Source organism: Pinus tabuliformis, chromosome 5_2 (genome assembly GCF_031772625.1).
Source record: "Pinus tabuliformis cultivar Carrire ecotype Pingquan chromosome 5_2, CPIR1, whole genome shotgun sequence".
Taxonomy (NCBI): Eukaryota; Viridiplantae; Streptophyta; class Pinopsida; order Pinales; family Pinaceae; genus Pinus; species Pinus tabuliformis.
In genome coordinates, this window is record NC_142306.1 from 628,765,444 (window position 1) to 628,784,313 (window position 18,870).

The window sequence follows — 18,870 nt, forward strand, 5'->3', positions numbered from 1 at the left end:
AACAATTTCCAGATATGTAAGAGGGTATACCATGTGTGCTAAAAGCAAGCCCAACAATAGAAAACTAGGCGTGTACACTCCACTACCAATTCCTTCTCATCCTTGGGAAAGTGTTTCCATGGACTTTGTTTGGGGACTGCCTAAATCTGGAAAAGGTCATGACTATTTATATGTTATTGTGGATAGGTTCAGCAAAATGTGTATTTTAATACCCTGTAACAAACAGATTACAACTGAACAAACAACAAAGTTGTTCTTTCAGCATGTATGGGTTCATTTTGGATTACCCACTTCCATTGTATCTGATCGAGATTCTAGATTTGTTGGGAAATTTTGGTCAAGTCTGTGGGAATTGATGGACACCAAACTGAAGAAGAGCATAGCCTTTCATCCACAAATAGATGGCCAAACAGAGGTGGTCAACAAGACAGTGATCCAGTTGCTCAGAGGCTATTGCAGCAAGCATCCCAAGCTTTGGGATGAACATTTGTGTTATGTGCAACATGCTTACAACCGGGCTAAACATTCTTCTACACAGAGATCTCCTTTTGAGACCTGTTTTGGTTTCACCCCATGGTCTCCCTTGGATTTTGTCTTTGGTAAAGACATAGCGGTTGATGGACATAGTGATGTGGACAAGGAAACCAAGTTCATTGAACAAATCCAAGAGATTCATCAGGCAGTACAGGAACAGATGGAAAAGAGCCAAGCCAAGTACAAGGCAAGGCATGATAAGCATCGGACTGAGCATAGTTTCCAAGTTGGTGATCACGTTTGGCTGTATATTAGCAAAGACAGAATGCAAGGTGAAGGTAAGAAGCTAAAGCCAATAAGGTATGGACCTTTCAAGATACTTGAGAAAATCGGTGAGAATGCTTTTCGCCTTGATTTGCCAACTTACATGCACATCTATTCAGTAGTTAATGTAGAAAGCTTGAGATTGTTTGAACCTTCATTGATTAAAGATCTTGAAGAGCAGAGTTAATTGCCTTCTATTGATGATCTGTTGCCTGAATATCTCAATGAGTTGCAAGAAGATACAGTTCTGGACAAGAAGGTGAGAACTACGCACAGAGGGGATGTTGAGTACCTCAGGATTGCACTCAACGGTTCAAAACCAAGCAGTGGAAGATGGATAGAAATTGGGCAAGCGAGGAATCTATACCCTCACTTGATTGATTCTTAAAAACCAACTTTTGGTGGTCCAAAAGCTTTCTCAGTGGGAAGGCGTGATCCAAATGGATCCTAGAACACTCTCTAAGGTTTCATGAACTCTTTAAAAATCATGCCAAAGATTCACCCGAAATAATTATAAAATGCAGAAAATATTGTTTCGGTTCCGTCGGAGCAGGATTCCACAAAACCGGTAGGATATCGGATGGGCTTCGAGCGGTAAGTGGTTTCAACCGAGTTTCGCCCGATGCCATACAGTGATTGCCACGCGTCCTGGGGAAGAGAGAGAGAACTGCTCACATCGGATGGGTAAACATCATGCTACTTAGCCGCCCGATATGAACGATGACCATAGGATCTGGGGCCTCCAGATCAATGGTGGAGACGTGTTCTGATGGATGACCAGATTTGACAAGGTTATGAAGCGAGGTCACATAGGATTTGAAGTCCGACATGGACGATGCATTGGCAGAAGGTCGTGTTTCGCGGGAATTCTTGGAGTTAATGGAAAAAACGGTCGTTTCAAATATGTCCAAGAGAAATGACACTCATCTGTTATGAAATAGGTGGCCACCTTGAGGTGTTATACAGTGATTGATTACGCAGGATAGAGGGATTCAAATGGACAGAGGCAGGGGAACCCAAAAGCCAGGAAGCGGAAATGAATGGTCAAGAAGCAGGTTGGCTTTAAAGCCACAAACTAACAGAGAGAGAAAAAAAAGAGGTTAAGGGTAGTAAGCAGTAGGCAGTAAGCTGAAAGCAGAGAGAGGAAGCCAAGCTAACCTATAGAAGAAAAGGGAGCAATCGAACCAAGATTAGGATAGAGACAGAGAGGTTCAGAGGGTATGTGTACTCCAGAGAAGACTTGAGAGGTTCAAGCGAACTCCACTGTATATGCCTGTCATGTATTGAGTCTCAGATTGGGCTCATACTACCGTGACCAATAGAGGTCGAGAGTTAGTAAAGAGAGTCTGTGTACTCTAGAGACTTGGGGGATCCAAGTACAATCTTACTGATTTATACCTGTTGTGTGAGACTCAAATTGAGCTCACTATTGTAAACTAATATGATATAAAAGAGGAGTTTTGATCACTGATGGACGTATGCAAATACTGACTCTAACAGGACCGGTCAGCATGGCTATGGAATGGAAAGAAGCACTGTAGGCAGCCACACCATAGGAAGCAACAACAATAGTAGCAGTGAGCAGCAAACCAGAGCAAGACAAAGGGAAGAGGAAGATTACCAAGAATGCAGAGGCTGAGAAAATCTACAAGTTCAAATAAGATACACTTGTTGAGAGAGTAGCTTTGGAGATAGATGCAAAGAGGCAACAACATGAAAGGAGAGTAGAATAGAAGAGAAGAGGGAATCGAAGGTTAGAAGAGACAGAAAGGAGATTGTAGGAGGCATAAAAGAATATGAAAGTAGGACAAGAGCTTAGGAGGAGAGAAAAGGAAGAAAGGAAGAGATAGGAATAGGAAGAAGAAGAAGGTGCATTTTCAAAGGAAAGTGCGCAGATACAGGTTGAGACAACAAAGAGACTAGCAGATGAAGAAGAGGATTAGCAAGTGGAGGTTTGGGAACTTGCTCAACAATTTGAGAAGTTGGTTGAGGCAACAAACATGAGGAGAAAATATGAGGTAGAGGACCAAGAAATCCAACTCATGACGAGAGCATCCAAGGTTGCAACACAGTCTCCACCACCACCATAATCACAAGCAATCACGAGTGGTTAAGGAGAAGTTGTTCTCCTTGATGATGATCGAGAGATGGATGTGTACAATCTAGCATTCGACGAGTCACAGTGGATTGTATAGGCATGAAGAAAGTGGCTCCTGGATGAGTATACATCACCTGCACACACAGAAGAAAGGGTGATTTTACCATATGTTAGAAAACATCTAGTTTCCATGGTCAAGGCTTCTAAGGCTTATGCAGAAGGCAGTAATTCAACAGTCAAGTTCTTGATAGAAGAAAATGACCGAATGGCGAAGGACTTGCAAGAAGCTAGGTAGAGAATAGAGAAGTCCGCAGGATCCACCATGACAGAGATGAAGAAATCAATAGTGGCGGAGATATCAACTTTGGAGGCCATCATGCAGAAAATGTATAGAAGATTTATCACCATGCATAAAGAATTTTTCCATCTATATGGTTTTCAGTAGTAGTATGCGTAGATAACCCAATCTCTCAAGGACATTAACACTGTTATTGTGCACATGCACGAATGAACAATGAGGTACAATGGAGCCCCACTTCCTTTGCACAAGAGGATGAAGCTAGAGGCTGAGCTAGACAAAGCACAAATTCATATGTTGATCCAGAACTATGAGTAGCTCCCTCCGCTCATTACTAGTATTGAGGCTTCCTATGCACGATTGTTCAGAAGTCTGAATGTCATGGTGCGAACACAGAAGATCCCTTCCATCAAAACTTTCACCCACACCATAAGTAAGAACCAAGTCATGCTGGATGTTGACAAGTACATAGAGTCGTTCATGCACATAGCCACCATCGATGACTTATAGCTCAACACAATGAACACGCAAAGGTACATCAATGGTCCAGCCACTCTCAGTACAATGCTGCACATGCTTTAGGATGAGCTCAACAGAGGTTTCAAAAAAATATACCTGGAAGACATGGAGGCAAGAGTTCGCTTCGACAAAGATGTCACCAAACTGTATCGGGACACAATAGTGCAGTACCAAGCTTGGTATCAGTTCTTCATCGAAGATCACCGTGAGGAGGTTACCGAGTTGGTCTTTCCCCAAGACCTTAAGTGATGTTGTTTGTATTGTCAGCGTAAATCAAGCTTATTTTTCCCCCACATAGGTATATGTGGAAATTGTATGATTGTAAACGTGTCGTAAGCGAAATTCCAAGTGTCATCAGTGGAATGTGAACAATCACTGTTATAATGTGAAGAGTCTTGAGGGCACTCCAAGTGTCAAAGGGGAATGTCTGTAGGTTTTAACCTTGTACAGAAATTACTTGCATATGAATTCTAAAACACAGAAAATAAACAATGCGAGAGCATAACACATAAAACACATATACACAGAGATTTTCCCCTGGATCCAAAAACTGGGACTACCAGCTTGATTTTTGATTATTTTCCTTTCAATGTTACAATACATATTTATACATGCCGAAGCATCCAATACCATGGACCGAAAACCATCGCGTCCAAAACCATTGACCTAAAACCATAGGTAGGTCCGCCCAACCTGATATAGGGTCCAATTTTTTTTTTTCCTAGGGCGCTGCCCCAGACACCGTAGAGAGGAGCTACCTACTCCCCTCAAAACCCCCGGACAAGGGGGGCTGCCGGCCCCCCACTGCACAATCGGTGCAACAAAGGGGGGGCTCCACGCCCCCTCTAACCCCTCGGTTAATTACGTAGGTTAGTCGTGGAAAGAATATAACACAACCCAACAATGTCAAGGCTCACCCCACCCTTTACTATATATAAAACCTAATAACTCATATTACATGCTTCTGCGAGCCAAGCTTTTGGCTAGGAATTACTTAGAGAAGGCTTAGAGAGTATTGTGATGAAACTTGGCTTGTCCACAGTGCAAAGCAAGTAAATTTCTTTGGAGGAGTAGGCGGTGTTGGATGTAACGTTCCACTATTTGGGCTAGTGGTTGTCAATGGTGTGTGTATGGATGGAACTTTCACTTAATATATATAACAAAGCCAACACGTTTCCATGCATATGTTATTATTGTAGTTCGACTATTCTGGTTGTTTTAGAAATGTATGTTATTTAGCTTATTTATTTGTGTATGAACTTTTTTATATGCAATTGTATGAATCTCATTGCAATCGTGTTGTTGGTTTAATTGTCACTTTGGATTGGTGACTATTCTTCTTTCCATCTTGTGATGACATTCAACTCGTGTGTTCCTTTCAGGCTGCATACTATTACAGGCTTCTAAGGGACACACTTACTTTTCCCCTCTATGTGTTAGAACCCCCATGCATCTCACTTGACTCACTACAAGGTCACACACTTGCTTCCGACAAATATATAACATTTACCTCTACGCGGTATCGCACTCAAGACATTTCTTTACTACCCACTGTCGGGACTCCTACTCCAAACTGTATGAGGTCTAGTTGGGACTTCTTACCAAGGAGATCCACTGACATGTTGATGGGTCCAGCACTATCAACACCATCAACATGTCCTAAACTTATACGCATTTATCATCCATTTAAGTTATGTGACTTTGCTAGTTTTATGACACAATGATCATGAATATGTTTTTGTGGATAAAATTGTGCATGCATTCCTAGTCTATATCAAATTAATTATCCACTTTAAACCTCCACAAAAATATCTTTTGCAAATATATAAAGCATTCCTATGTTTTAGAGAATAAAAAATGTGCATACATTCTAGTCTATGTATCAAATTTATTATCAACCCTAACCTCTTTAAACATAACTTTTGTAAACATCTTCATGTTTTAGATTTTCATATATAATTAAAACTTCTTGTAATACATCTACCTATCAAACTTCAATATATATATATATACTAAATCACTGCATAATACGTAAATGGGTTTAACGAAACATAAACATGGATTAAATCATTAAGCATGCACTTTTAACAACCATAATAATTGTCATTATGAAACTTTAATCGTATGCAATGTATGACTTTACATACTATGAATTATTGTTTAATGAAAGAGGTGGGATTTCAAAGGCACGCGGCATTTGAATTTACACAGGTTATGTTTTTCTATATATTTAAAACCATGGTACGATGCTGGCCTTGCATTAAAATTCACAGGACATAGCCTTGAAACTGGTTGAGGGAGCGCAGACGAATTTAGTTCTTTGGCATGTCTGTATCTAAGTGGCTATCTAGAGGTACTCCATATGTCTTTGTCTCACCCCACTCTTGGGATGCTATACCTCCATCAACGTCTCTCATTTTCCCACTGGATCGAATGGTTCTCGGGCTCTCGTCCTTTCATTTGTTGGCAGTGAGGTATTTCAACAAGTCATTGTTTCACTTCAAATTTTCCGAGAGCTTGTGGCTCTGCTTTGCTCTTCGATGGCAGTCTTGGTCTGCTATCTGAGTTCTCTAGACCCTTTCCTCTGCTTTCCAGCAACTTAGAACACCCTCAAGGACTTGAAACCGCTCCATTGTTCTGGAATTCGTTCTGCGGAGGCTGGCCATGGGTTGTTTTCTTCAAAGGTAAGTTTTATAGAACTCCTTACGGATATCTGTTACTCATTTCAAGTTTTTAAAAAGTTTATTTCTGATTCTTGAATTCCATTTTCATGTTCTAACACAGTTTCTTCTTGTGATGGAAGGTCTGGTTCCTGGGTCGGAAGATTCATCTTGGCGCTAAGGCAAACCCTCCTTCAGGTTTCATTATCCGCAACCAATTCCGGGTAATTAGAATCTCTCTAATTCTGTTCAAGTTAGGGTTTTGTTTTTACAAATAGACCACCCAGCTATTAAGGCTACTAAGGAAATCTCTAAAGGGGTTTGTTGAGATTGCGGGAGTCATAGCTCCTTTGATAGTTTGTTTGTGTTTGATTCTAGAGGTTAAAGTGAGGCCTTTTTGGTAAGGCAAGGAGGCCTACGACTTCGGCCGAGTGTGGAGGTTTCTTTTCTTTTGTTTTTGTAATGGGCTCTCGGGTCGCCATCCCTGATATGATACTGGAACATTTAAATATAAGACTAGCATTTATATTTGATAAGAGGTTTCATATTTCGCTACTGGGTTTTGATTACCTTTCTAGGCATTTCAAAAAACAAAGAGTTCTTCCTTGTTTAAAAGCCAACGGCTATCCTTCCTGGATTCTTCCGAGGGTTTATACTACACTTTGTTTGAAGTAGTGTGGCTTGGAATGTGTAAAGATTTTGCATAGATTTAGTCCTATGATTGGTAAAATCTCAATATTTTAACTTATGAGATAGAATGTTAAATGTCCTCTGTTGGAGCTAATAATGCTACAGACTCCCAGAAGTCACTACTTCTGTTTTGCATAATTAAATTTGTGAACTTCTTGAATTTTTTGTCTTTATAACGTGACAATTCGGTATCTACAGAATTCATATGCATGCATAGTTTTACGGTGTAGAATTTCTAGAACGGTTTAATGTCTCTTGATTGCAATGTATACATGACTATTTCATCCATCAACATTTACCATTCTTTTGATTAATAGATGATTTTTACTTGTTGTTCTTGAATTAGAAAAATATAGGGAATCTATCACTTCACGTTAATGTACTATTTCTATTTACATGAAATACCTATCCTCTACCTGTTCTGGTTAATGTAATATTTCTATTTACAGAGAATACCTATCCTTTCTCAAGATTTATTTGTCATTCTAGTTTACTTACTAAATCTTCTGATATTCGTAATATAGTTTCTTCCTAGAAATGTAGTAAGGATTTTTTCTTAGATTCTCTATTATTCTTTTTAGAGGAATTGTTTCAATTCAATACAAAGAATTCTAATGACATATTCCAGAGGTAGGAAAACATTACCTATACTTTTACACAATAAATGACAATTATATCTTTAACAGTTTAGCCAATCTCCTAGCTACTATTCTTAGATTCAGTGAACAACTTATATAAACAACTTTGTGCTTATCTCGATTAAGCTATCCAGGACTAAAATGATATAAGATTAGCACTTTGATTTCCTCCTTGCCATTAGATTACCTACTCTAGTAACTCTTCCCCTCCCTACTACTCTTTACTTTAAGAGCTCTCTCTCTCTTAGAGACTTTAAAGTTTTCCAACTATCTGATCTTAACCAGACATAGCCATTCAAGACTGTCTGACCTTTCAGCATAGTTCCCTCTTCTTCTAATTTCAAATCCCTATCCTCTCGATCATTTACTGTAAAAATACTCTAGGATTTAGTTTTGGAAGAGATAAGTGTTTCCATAACTAATGTTGACACCTAATCCGAAACGGATGGGTGAACTGGACAGTCATCAGGAAGATGAATTGATCCATTGTATTTATGTATATAAATATGAGTTAGCTAATGAATAATAATATCAGTTTTCTCTCCCGCTCATTCTGGAGTTACCCTGGCCTGACATGGTATCAGAGCGCAGGTCCCAGATGGGATTCCTTGTAACTCCTCTGCCTGAAACGTCTGCCTGGCTATAACGCCTTTGTCTGCATAAACGTTAGTCTCTCTGCGCATATAGCGCTGCCACTGCTGAAGACTGCGCCCTCTGTCTTGAGCGCCTCTGTCCTGACATTCGCTGTCCTGACATTCTCTGCCCTGACATTATCTGCGCATCAGTTTTGATTTCCCTGAGCGTTCTCCTTCTGTCCTGACGTTCTCTGTCCTTTGCATGAATGCTGAGACTTCATTGGTATCATCGTTTGTATCTCCGACTATCAGAGAGAACTCGTTTTCCTTCTTTGGTGCTCCCTTATTCTGTATCTGTGGCGGAAGCATTGTATGGAGTTGGCAAAGGAACTATGAATGGGCGTAATCGACGAGTTAGAAACAAACACTTTAACGCTGGTTTTATGCTGCCTGAGCGTTTGAATATACGGTGTGTATTGGTGTGTATTACGCAGTTTTATGCTGCCTGAGCGTTTGAATATACGGTGTGTATCAAGCTCATTCACGCTCCATTCATTCACGTTTGAATATACGGTGTGTATCAAGCTCATTCACGCTCCATTCATTCATTTACGCTCCATTCATTCACGCTCTCTTTCAATTCTATTAAATTCCACTGTATTACTCTTGGGCAAGCGGTTATCTCAAAGAGCTTTTGAATATTATTGATTGTTTGTCGATTTGGTGAGGGAAGTGTAAAGACTATTGACTTATGCAACGATTACGATTCTTTGGCTTCTCATCATCACTCGCAGTTCAAGGCACCAAGTATTGATCTCTGCATATGTAATCTTTGATTACCTTGGTAATCAAAATTTGAAAAGGTCATTTATTTTCCATGACATTGCTCGGAGATGGAATGTGAAGTTTCACGAATACGCATGAAACTGATAATGCAAGCCCTACTTTGATTGCATGCATAATTTTCCGCGGATCATCTTTGCCCAACTGCAAAATTTCCTTGGCGAATTTTCTTAAAATTAGCTTCAATGTCGGGATTTTGTTCAGTCTTCTAAAGACATTCAATTTTTCAGTAGATTCTGTTGCACAGTTCTCTGGTCTGTTCATTGCAATGTTGATGTTGTAGTCAGCCGACCTTTGATCTGCCATTGACAAACAGGAAGGACATAGTATCAGAGGATTTAAATAGGCAGCACATTTAAATAGGCAGTTGCACAGTTTTTTATAATGCTGTAAGCAGTTGCACAGTTTTTTATAATGCTGTATTGAAGCATAAAGTGTAGGCAGTTGCACAGTTTTTTATAATGCTGTATTGAAGCATAAAGTGATATAATATTTCAATGAAATTATGATGCCTTCTGTCACATATTAGAGGGACTTAAAGGCTGTAAAGTGAGGATTTTTTTAGCAGAAGTAATTTTTATCAGCAAAATTATTTTTCTATCAGCAGAAATAATTTTTGTTACAGTATGCATTCAAGAGAAAGAGGAAGATATTTCAGAGGCAGGGGGGGCAGACATTCTCAAGCAGAAAAGGCATATCTACATTGCATTCGCTGCAAAAGAAATGGATCACATGATGCTTCTACATGCAAGCTACCATGGGAAAAGATTGAGTAGAGAAGAAATCAGCAGAAAGGTAAAACTGATGACACAGACAAAGGTAAAGCACCTGAATCCACTCACTATATTGAGGCACAATGTAACATTGGATTAAATGAAGATTTGTTTAATGCTTCACTTGCTTCTTCGAAAAATGACTGGTTGCTTGATTCAGGAGCAACCTGTCATATGAATCATAGGAAAGATTTTTTTGAGGATTTCACTGATAATGTTGATGGAGCAGTATACTTTGCAGATCAGTCAAAAATCAAGCCATCAAGGCTTGGCACAATCAGGCTTAAACTGCCTGGTCTTCCAGACTTTCTTCTCGATCATGTTCTATATCTCCCACAGCTCAAGAGAAACTTGCTGTCCTTGGTCCACATCCGCCAGCAAGGTCACTCCATTCATATGTTTGATGGAAAGCTTGAGGTAAGAAAGGCATCTGACCACTCACTTGTCATGAGGGGTATAGAAGAAGAAAGACTTCTTAAACTGCAAGGAACCTCTGCTCATGCACAACATTTTTCATATATTTCTCATCATGAAGAAGGTACACTTCCATCAAGTTTATTATGGCATGCTAGATTTGGACATTTAAACTATGACAGTGTTCGCTTATTAAAGAAAAATGGTGTTGCTGGTTTGCCTACAATTCCTAGAAAACATAAGCAATGTGATGCTTGCATTCTAGGAAAGCATAGCAAACAGTCTTTTCATGATTCACATTCAAGAGCACATAGGAAACTTGAACTCATTCATTCAGATTTATGTGGTCCAATGCCTGTTCCTTCTGCAAATGGAAATAAGTATATCATGACATTTATTGATGATTACACCAGAATGTGTTGGGTTTATTTATTGAAGAACAAATCTAATGCTTTTCAAACATTCAAGAATTTTCATAAGTGGATTGAAAATGATGCACAATCTCATATTGGGTCTATTCGCACTGATAATGGAAAAGAATATACATCAAATGAATTTGAACACTATCTTCGCCAACATGGGATTAAACATCAAACAACTGTACCTTATAATCCCCAACATAATGGTGTAGCAGAAAGAATGAATAGAACAATCTTGAATATGGTACGATCCATGCTTTTCTTCAAAAATGTAAAGACAATGTTTTGGGCTGATGATGTTCTATGTGCTGCATATATAAAGAATAGATGTCCATCTAGTGCTATAAGAAACAAGACTCCTTATGAATTGTGGTATGGACATGTTCCTTCAATAAAACATCTCAGGATATTTGGTTCCACCTGTTATGCTTTAATACCAAAGGTACATAGAAACAAACTTGGTGCTAGAAGTCGTAAGTGTATCTTCCTGGGGTATTCAAACACATCTAAAGCATACCGCCTCTATGATGAAGTAAAAAAAAAGTTTGTTTTATCTAGAGATGTCATTTTTCTTGAAACATCCAAATCTGACAGTGTTGTTGAGCGGCAACTTGATCGCTTGGATAAATTCACAAAACCGAAATCATTTCAAGAGTTTCATAATCAGATTCCACATCTTGAAGGGGGGATTCCTATACTAGATCAACATGTGGAATCTTCTTCTGAAGAACAATCTCCCCTGCATGACACTCCAACAACGGATGATGCTTTAAGTGATGTAATTGATAGAATTGGGAGACTCAATCTTGATTCAGACCCAACTCAATCAACAGAGCATCCTGGACCATCTCAGAAAGGTCCCCCAAAATGGCTGACAAAGACACTTGAAAGTGTTCATCCTGATGAAATTGGAAAAACAGGAACCAGAAATACAAACCGACAAGATGGAGGTGATGTAGATAACTCTAATTCACCTGTTGATATGGATGTTACTTATGATTGTGAATTGAACTTGTCTACAGATTTTGAACCAACTTCCTTCAAAGAAGCTGCTTCTCATGATGAATGGAAAGAAGCGATGCAGAAGGAGTATGATGCCCTCATAAAGAATGGCACTTGGAAGCTGGTTGATACTCCATTTGGAACCAAACCAATTGGCTGCAAGTGGGTCTACAAGAACAAGTACAAAGCTGATGGCTCACTTGACAAGCACAAAGCTAGGCTTGTGGCAAAAGGTTTTGCACAGAAGGAAGGGGTCGATTATGAGGAAACTTTTGCCCCCACAACAAAATGGGCCACCATCCGGACACTCTTTGCACTAGCTGCTCAGAAAGGTTGGAAAGTCCATCAAATGGATGTAAAAACTGCATTCTTGAATGGAGATCTAAAAGAGAATGTTTTTATGTCCCAGCCTGAAGGATTTGCTATGAAAGGAAATGAACACAAAGTATGCAAACTTGTGAAGTCCTTGTATGGCCTCAAACAAGCACCACGAGCCTGGTATGAAAAACTAACTGAGCATCTTCTGAAACTCAACTTCAATCATTTTGATCTTGATGATGCAACTTTATTTATCAAGAAAGTTGGCAAAACAGTTGTATATCTTGTGGTATATGTAGATGATCTTTTAATGACAGGGAACAATGAAAGCTATATTGCATCCATAAAGAAAGAATTAGGAAATTTTTTTGAAATGACTGATTTGGGCTATGTTCATTACTATCTTGGCATTGAAGTAACCCAACATCCAAAGTCCATATTTCTTTCTCAAAAGAAATACATTGGAGATTTGTTAAACAGATTTGGCATGACAGAGTGCAATCCCCTTTGTACTCCAATGGAACAAAACTTGAAGCTCACATCTATTGAAGGAAAGGAATTTGAGGATGCAACAAAGTATAGACAGCTTGTAGGAAGTCTCATCTACCTCACTACTACCAGATCAGACATTTCATTTGCTGTTGGAATCCTCTCCAGGTTTATGCAAAAGCCTTGTGAGGGACATTGGTCTGCTGCAAAAAGAGTTCTAAGGTACTTGAAGGGAACTGAAGACCTTGGAATCAAGTATACACAGGTGGACGAATTCAACTTGATTGGATACTCTGATTCAGACTTCGATGGAGACAAAGAAACTGGGGTATCTACTTCAGGATATGCTATGAGTCTTCGATCAGGAGCTGTCTCCTGGAGATCACGCAAACAATCAGTACTAGCAGATTCCACAACAGAAGCAGAATATGTGGCAGCAGCTGAAGCAACGAAAGAAATTGTGTGGCTCAGGAAAATTCTTGAAGATTTGCAGATAAAACAAATACAATCAACTCCACTCATGATTGATAACACATCTGCAATAAAGTTGGCCAAGAACCCAAAGTTCCATGATCGTACTAAGCACATCAATACTAAATATCATCTGATCCGACATCATGTTGAGGCCAAAACAATCCATCTCCGTCATTGTTCCACAAACGAGCAAATTGCAAACATCTTCACCAAAGCGCTTGGAAGAGAAAAGCTTGAAAGATTCAGAACGATGCTTGGACTCACCAACATCCCTTCAGATTAAGGGGGGGAATGTTGACACCTAATCCAAAACGGATGGGTGAACTGGACAGTCATCAGGAAGATGAACTGATCCGTTGTATTTATGTATATAAATATGAGTTAGCTAATGAATAATAATATCAGTTTTCTCTCCCGCTCATTCTGGAGTTACCCTGGCCTGACAACTAATTACCTAGTAAAAAAACAGTGTTTACCCATAATTGTAAAATATTTTCCTTCAATAATTGAATTCAAAAATAGTTTATAATTCGAACAAATAATAATAATCTGCAGTAAAATTAAAATAAATATTTACATTAATGTGGTATATTACACTTCTATAATATAAATATATCTAAAGAATTAATCAACTTTATATATACATCTTTATATACTCATAACAATTAAAAATCTAATCAACAAAATCCGTAAATCTACTCTACACCATCTTTTTTACAAATTAATTGTAAATACTAAATTTGTAATACAATAAGTAGAGAATTATTTAGAAATGCCATAAAAATAAAAAACCTAAAATATTATTATATTAATTATTATTTAATTCAAAGCGATCGTCTAAAACAAATGATATAAAAATCTAATACAAAAACATAACCTCAAAATTGTATTCAAAGTTAATATGATAAGGGTTAATATTATCATATAAGGAAGTAAAAACTTTGCCATACATAAATTCATCCCAAAAAAACCTAATAGGCTTTTTTTAAATATTTGAAATGGAATATCTACATAAATAACGGTTTAAATATTTTGTCATGAAATATTAATTTGATGTAATTTACATGGATAAATATTTAACTAAATTAATATTCTATTATTATTAATATTACAATATTATTTTTTATTCAATTTTATTTTAATGCTTAAAAATATATATTTATTTTGTAAAAATTATAAATTGAAGCTAAAAAAAATTATATATATGTCCATCATCTCTAACAGAGTTCACGTGAATAAAATTTTATCTTTAACAATTTTACAATTTGAAGCCAAATAAGTTTACCTAAAATAAACTTTTATGATTTAAATTTTTTTTTGCAGATAAGAGAAAAAAATATAAACCTCGCTAGAATATCTAGAGTATTTAAAATTAAATATTACAGGCCTTAACGCCTCTCCTCTTGAGAGCTTCTTAAATGAAACAATTTTATTTCAACCCCTACCATCTTCAAACATTCATCATCAAAATGTGATGGCAGTTCCTACTCAAAATGTGAGTGCCACCATTACCTGAACACGAAATGTCACCTGACAGAATCAAGATAAAATGATTGAGCTATTTGACATCACAGAAATTTCAGATTGAAGAATCAAGATAAAAAGATTGCTGCCTTCCTTTATATTCAATCAGGCTACCAAGCGGGTTGCCAAGAGCTTCGTCGTGGACACCGATAAAAAATGATTGGTCGTCTGGACTGAATGAAATTCCCGTTATCTCCCCAAAGAAATCAATTTCCTGCCTCCTGTTAGCCGTGTGCTTCATATCAAATATACGGACAAAATCGGCTTGTTCGGCCATGGCCATAAACTGTCCATCTGAGGAGAACCTGATAGATCTTATGGCAGATATGTTGCCCTTGAGAACTTGAAGCGAGGTTGAAGTGTTTCTAACATCCCAGAGCCTGCATGTTGTGTCTTGGTTCCCAGTAGCAAATACTGTACCATCTGGATGCCAAGCAGACGCAAAGGAGTAATCCAAATGACCTTGAAGAGTTGCAAGTACCTTTCCTGTTTGGCTTTCTGAAAGAAATCCCTCAACGCTGTCCCCAACGACAACAAACAACTTGTTATCAGGACTTACAGATGCACGATTAACAGCCCAGGGAAAGGAAAAGTGCTGAATCCGTGCAATTCCATTACTTAGATCAAATACCCGCACAAAACAATCATTACTTGTAGTGGTTAAACGAGTTGCACCACCAGGACTCTGGAAGATTTCTACCGAATTCGTACTGGCAATGTCGCCAACTTCATTTTCAGAGATCTTCGAACAATAAATGACATCTTTTATACCCAAATACTTACAGATAAGCTCTCCCCCATACACCACAAGTAAATTATCTTTGGCAACCATGCATGTAATCTGGACTTGTCTGAAACCAGCCAGGGGAGTCCCTGATGGCTTTCGGATGAAACGACTGGGCCCCCCATATTAAGAAATTCAGTTCCTCTACGACTTAGTGCAGACCAGTGGATAACATAATAAGCCATCGTGCTTTGATGTTGCCCACACCAATTCCCTTAGCTGAAGGTGTCAATATGTAGGTTTCACTGTTTTCGTATTTCTTTGAAATTCGTAAAAACTCCCCCCTTTCTGGATATTTACACAAATCTTATCTAGTTGATCCACGCCAAGGTGAGGTTGAGGAACATCCCTCGTATTTTCGTACGCTTTCATCCTATATTCTCTGTATTTCTGCCTTGTCATGTTTGTCATCTGCCATTGAATTCCCTGCATATCTTCTCCTCTTCTGACATCCGCAGCAGACATGTCAGCCTCTACGAAATCTTCTTCAACATCAGTCTCAGCTTCCGTATCTTCATCAGAAGCAGCCATTACAATATCATATTCAGCGTCTAAATCTTCATCACATATAATTATGGAAGCGTTTTTTCTCCTAGCCTTCCACAACCTACAAGGTTTACACCACAACAATTGGAAGATAAAAGAGAAAAAAGGCTTTGTTACAATTGTGATAGAAAATACACTAAAGGTCATAAGTGTGCTGAGAAGAAATTATTTTACATAGATTATGAAGAGGAGGAAGAAAAGGATCAAGAAACATCAAAAGAAGAGGATATACACCAGAAACCCACCCCAGAGAAAGAAGAAATGAATCTGACCATATCTTGTAAAGCATTGAAAAGAATTACCACTCCTCAAACTCTCAAGATAGAAGGACATATCAAGAAGAAAAAGGTTTAAGAAGTGAAACATCAAATCAAGATAGAAGAAATGAATCCGACCATATCTTGTAATGCATTGGCAGGAATTACCACTCCTCAAAATATAGAAGGACATATCAAGAAGAAAAATGTTCAAGAATTAAAAGATCACATCGAGCATCAAGAAATGAATCCAACCATATCTTTTAATGCATTGGAAGAAATTACCACTCCTCAAACTATCAAGATAGAAGGACATATCAAGAAGCAAAAGGTAATAGTGTTGATTGATTCATGCAGTACCCATAATTTTATTCATTTTAAGATAGCCAAGGAATTGAATTACTTCCTATATCCAGCACCAGAGTGTCAAGTGATGGTTGCAAGTGGAGGAACCATAAATTGCTCTGGAAAGTGCCATAATATGAGGCTATCCATGGGAGAATATGTATTGAATAGCCCAATGCTTTCCATTCCAATGGGTGGTGCTCATGTTTTACTAGGAGTCTAATGGCTACAATATTTGGGTAAAATAGCTTTTAATTTTGAAGAACTTTTTTTGAAATTTTGTTCGGAAGGAAAGGTAGTTGAATTGAGGGGTATCGAAAGAAAACCTAGAAAGATAATCAACTCCAACAGCATGATAAAGCTTCTAAATAAAGAAAAATGGGGTGTAATTTCACAATTATGTTCACTAGAGGATCCCACATCGAAATCATGTATTTCTCCAGATCTCAAAAATGTTTTGGACAATCATTCCAAGGTATTTGAGACACCCAAAGGCCTTCAACCTATTCGTGATCATGATCATGCTATTCATTTGATTCCAGGAATGGTTCCTCCAAACATCGATCCTTACTAATATCCATATGCCCAAAGGAGTGGGAGCTCATTCAAAAGTTACAGAAGATCCCAGTTCAAACAATATTGCGAGAACTTGACAAGGAAGGAAAAATCATATTGGAACCTGAAGCAGTCACAGAACCGAGAAATTGAAAGCTATGAAATAGATCAGTTTCAAAGTATCTCATTAAGTGGAAGAACTTACCCACTGAAGATTCCACATGGTTGGACAAGAACTTATACTGAAGCATCAAGAACTAGACATGCATTGAGGACAACAATTTTTTAAGGATAGGGGCATGTTCGGTCCCTACACTACTAGTGTAACCCCTTATTGTTATTAGTAAAACCCACTATTATATTTTTGTGCCCATGTAGTCCCCATATTGTTATTATTGTGCCACATAGAAGCCCACTATTGTTATTATTGTGCCCTTACATTATTATTGTTATGTCGGCTCTGAGTAGATTATGACCCCTTAGACTCCTATATATAGAAAGGAGGTCTTGTCATTTGTATCATCCAAGAATTGTTCATTTGTGTAATGTAAAGGAGGTTACCCCCTCGAAGAGGCTGAATTCTAAGGCATTGATCTATGTTTTCTATCCTTTTGTGAGTTGGTTTCATAACAATGGATTGGGTTTCTACTATTCCACTGACCTCTACTTGCATGAATCAGGTATGTCGAGTGGTCTTGCCTACCATCAAATTTAAACTCTCTACATTTTTAAGCTTTTGCAGTAACATCCTAAGTTTTTCCTATTATGTTTGTCTTTAATTGGAGATTACCCATGATAAGGTTCACATTGCTTGTTAACAATTCAAGTTCTGAGCTTCGATGCTTTGTCCACCAGGTAAATAGGAAAGTGTGGCATCCTTCCTTTTCCAAAAATTTATTTCATTCTATGGCTTTCTTTTACGAAGCACTTACATGACTTGATTAAAGAATAATGTTCACAACCCTTCTTCTTTTATTGCACTACCTACAAGCTCGGTGAAAATTTTGTTAAAAGTAAAAAGTAAACCCATATCCAGTCATATCCTCTATTTTCCTTATTCCATTGTGCTTTAAGTCCTTACAGTAACATTTGGTTAAACTTGCTAGGTGTAGGTTATGGTTTTTTCATCTACCCTACCAGTTAATTTAAGGGTTTTCTCCTTTATAATTTCCAAAGCTATGTTGTTCTACATTCAAATTCTTATTCAAGGTTCCTCCCTTTTCCAAGTGCCAATGATAAATATCTCACCTGTCTGAATATTTCTCTATCATTTTCGATGTTACTTTGTCGATTCGAGTAGTGAGATCCCTTATGGCTGTAGTGAATCAAATAGTGACTTCAAGGTCATAAATTGCTTGTAGTCTTATTCAAATGATACAGTCTTTAAGGAAACAAAATAATCAATTATGTTAACAAGTTTATGTTTCCTCGCACAGAGGTTTCTACTGGAAAAATATTCCGTTTGTTAACAATTTATTTCTGACAAAATTTTTGACTACTCTTGTTATGGCAATGTGTATATTTGTTTTAAAGAATTCCTATTTTGGTTGTCATTTTTTTATCATAAAGGAGATATATCTATTTCATGCATTTTTGGTTAGTTTTAATTCCGGTTATCAATTTCTATGGTCACCGTTATTTTTCTTACCTCCTTTTGGGACATGACATTCACACTCTTAAAATACATTTATCAAAGTATGAATTGTTCTCATAACATGCATTCATCTATTCAAATGGGAAATAACCTATTTTGATATTGCTCATACACTTTTAATATGACATGAGCACTTTAGGTATCCTATGAATTTCCTTCTTCCACAGTAACACAATAACAACTCATATTTTATGTAT

General features: G+C 37.7%; 1 pseudogene; it reads right to left on the reverse strand.

Annotated features, from left to right (window-relative positions):
• Positions 1 to 14,587: 14,587 nt before the first annotated feature.
• Positions 14,588 to 15,847, reverse strand: LOC149160612 (putative WD repeat-containing protein C2A9.03; annotated as a pseudogene).
• Between the last annotated feature and the right edge of the window lie 3,023 nt (positions 15,848 to 18,870).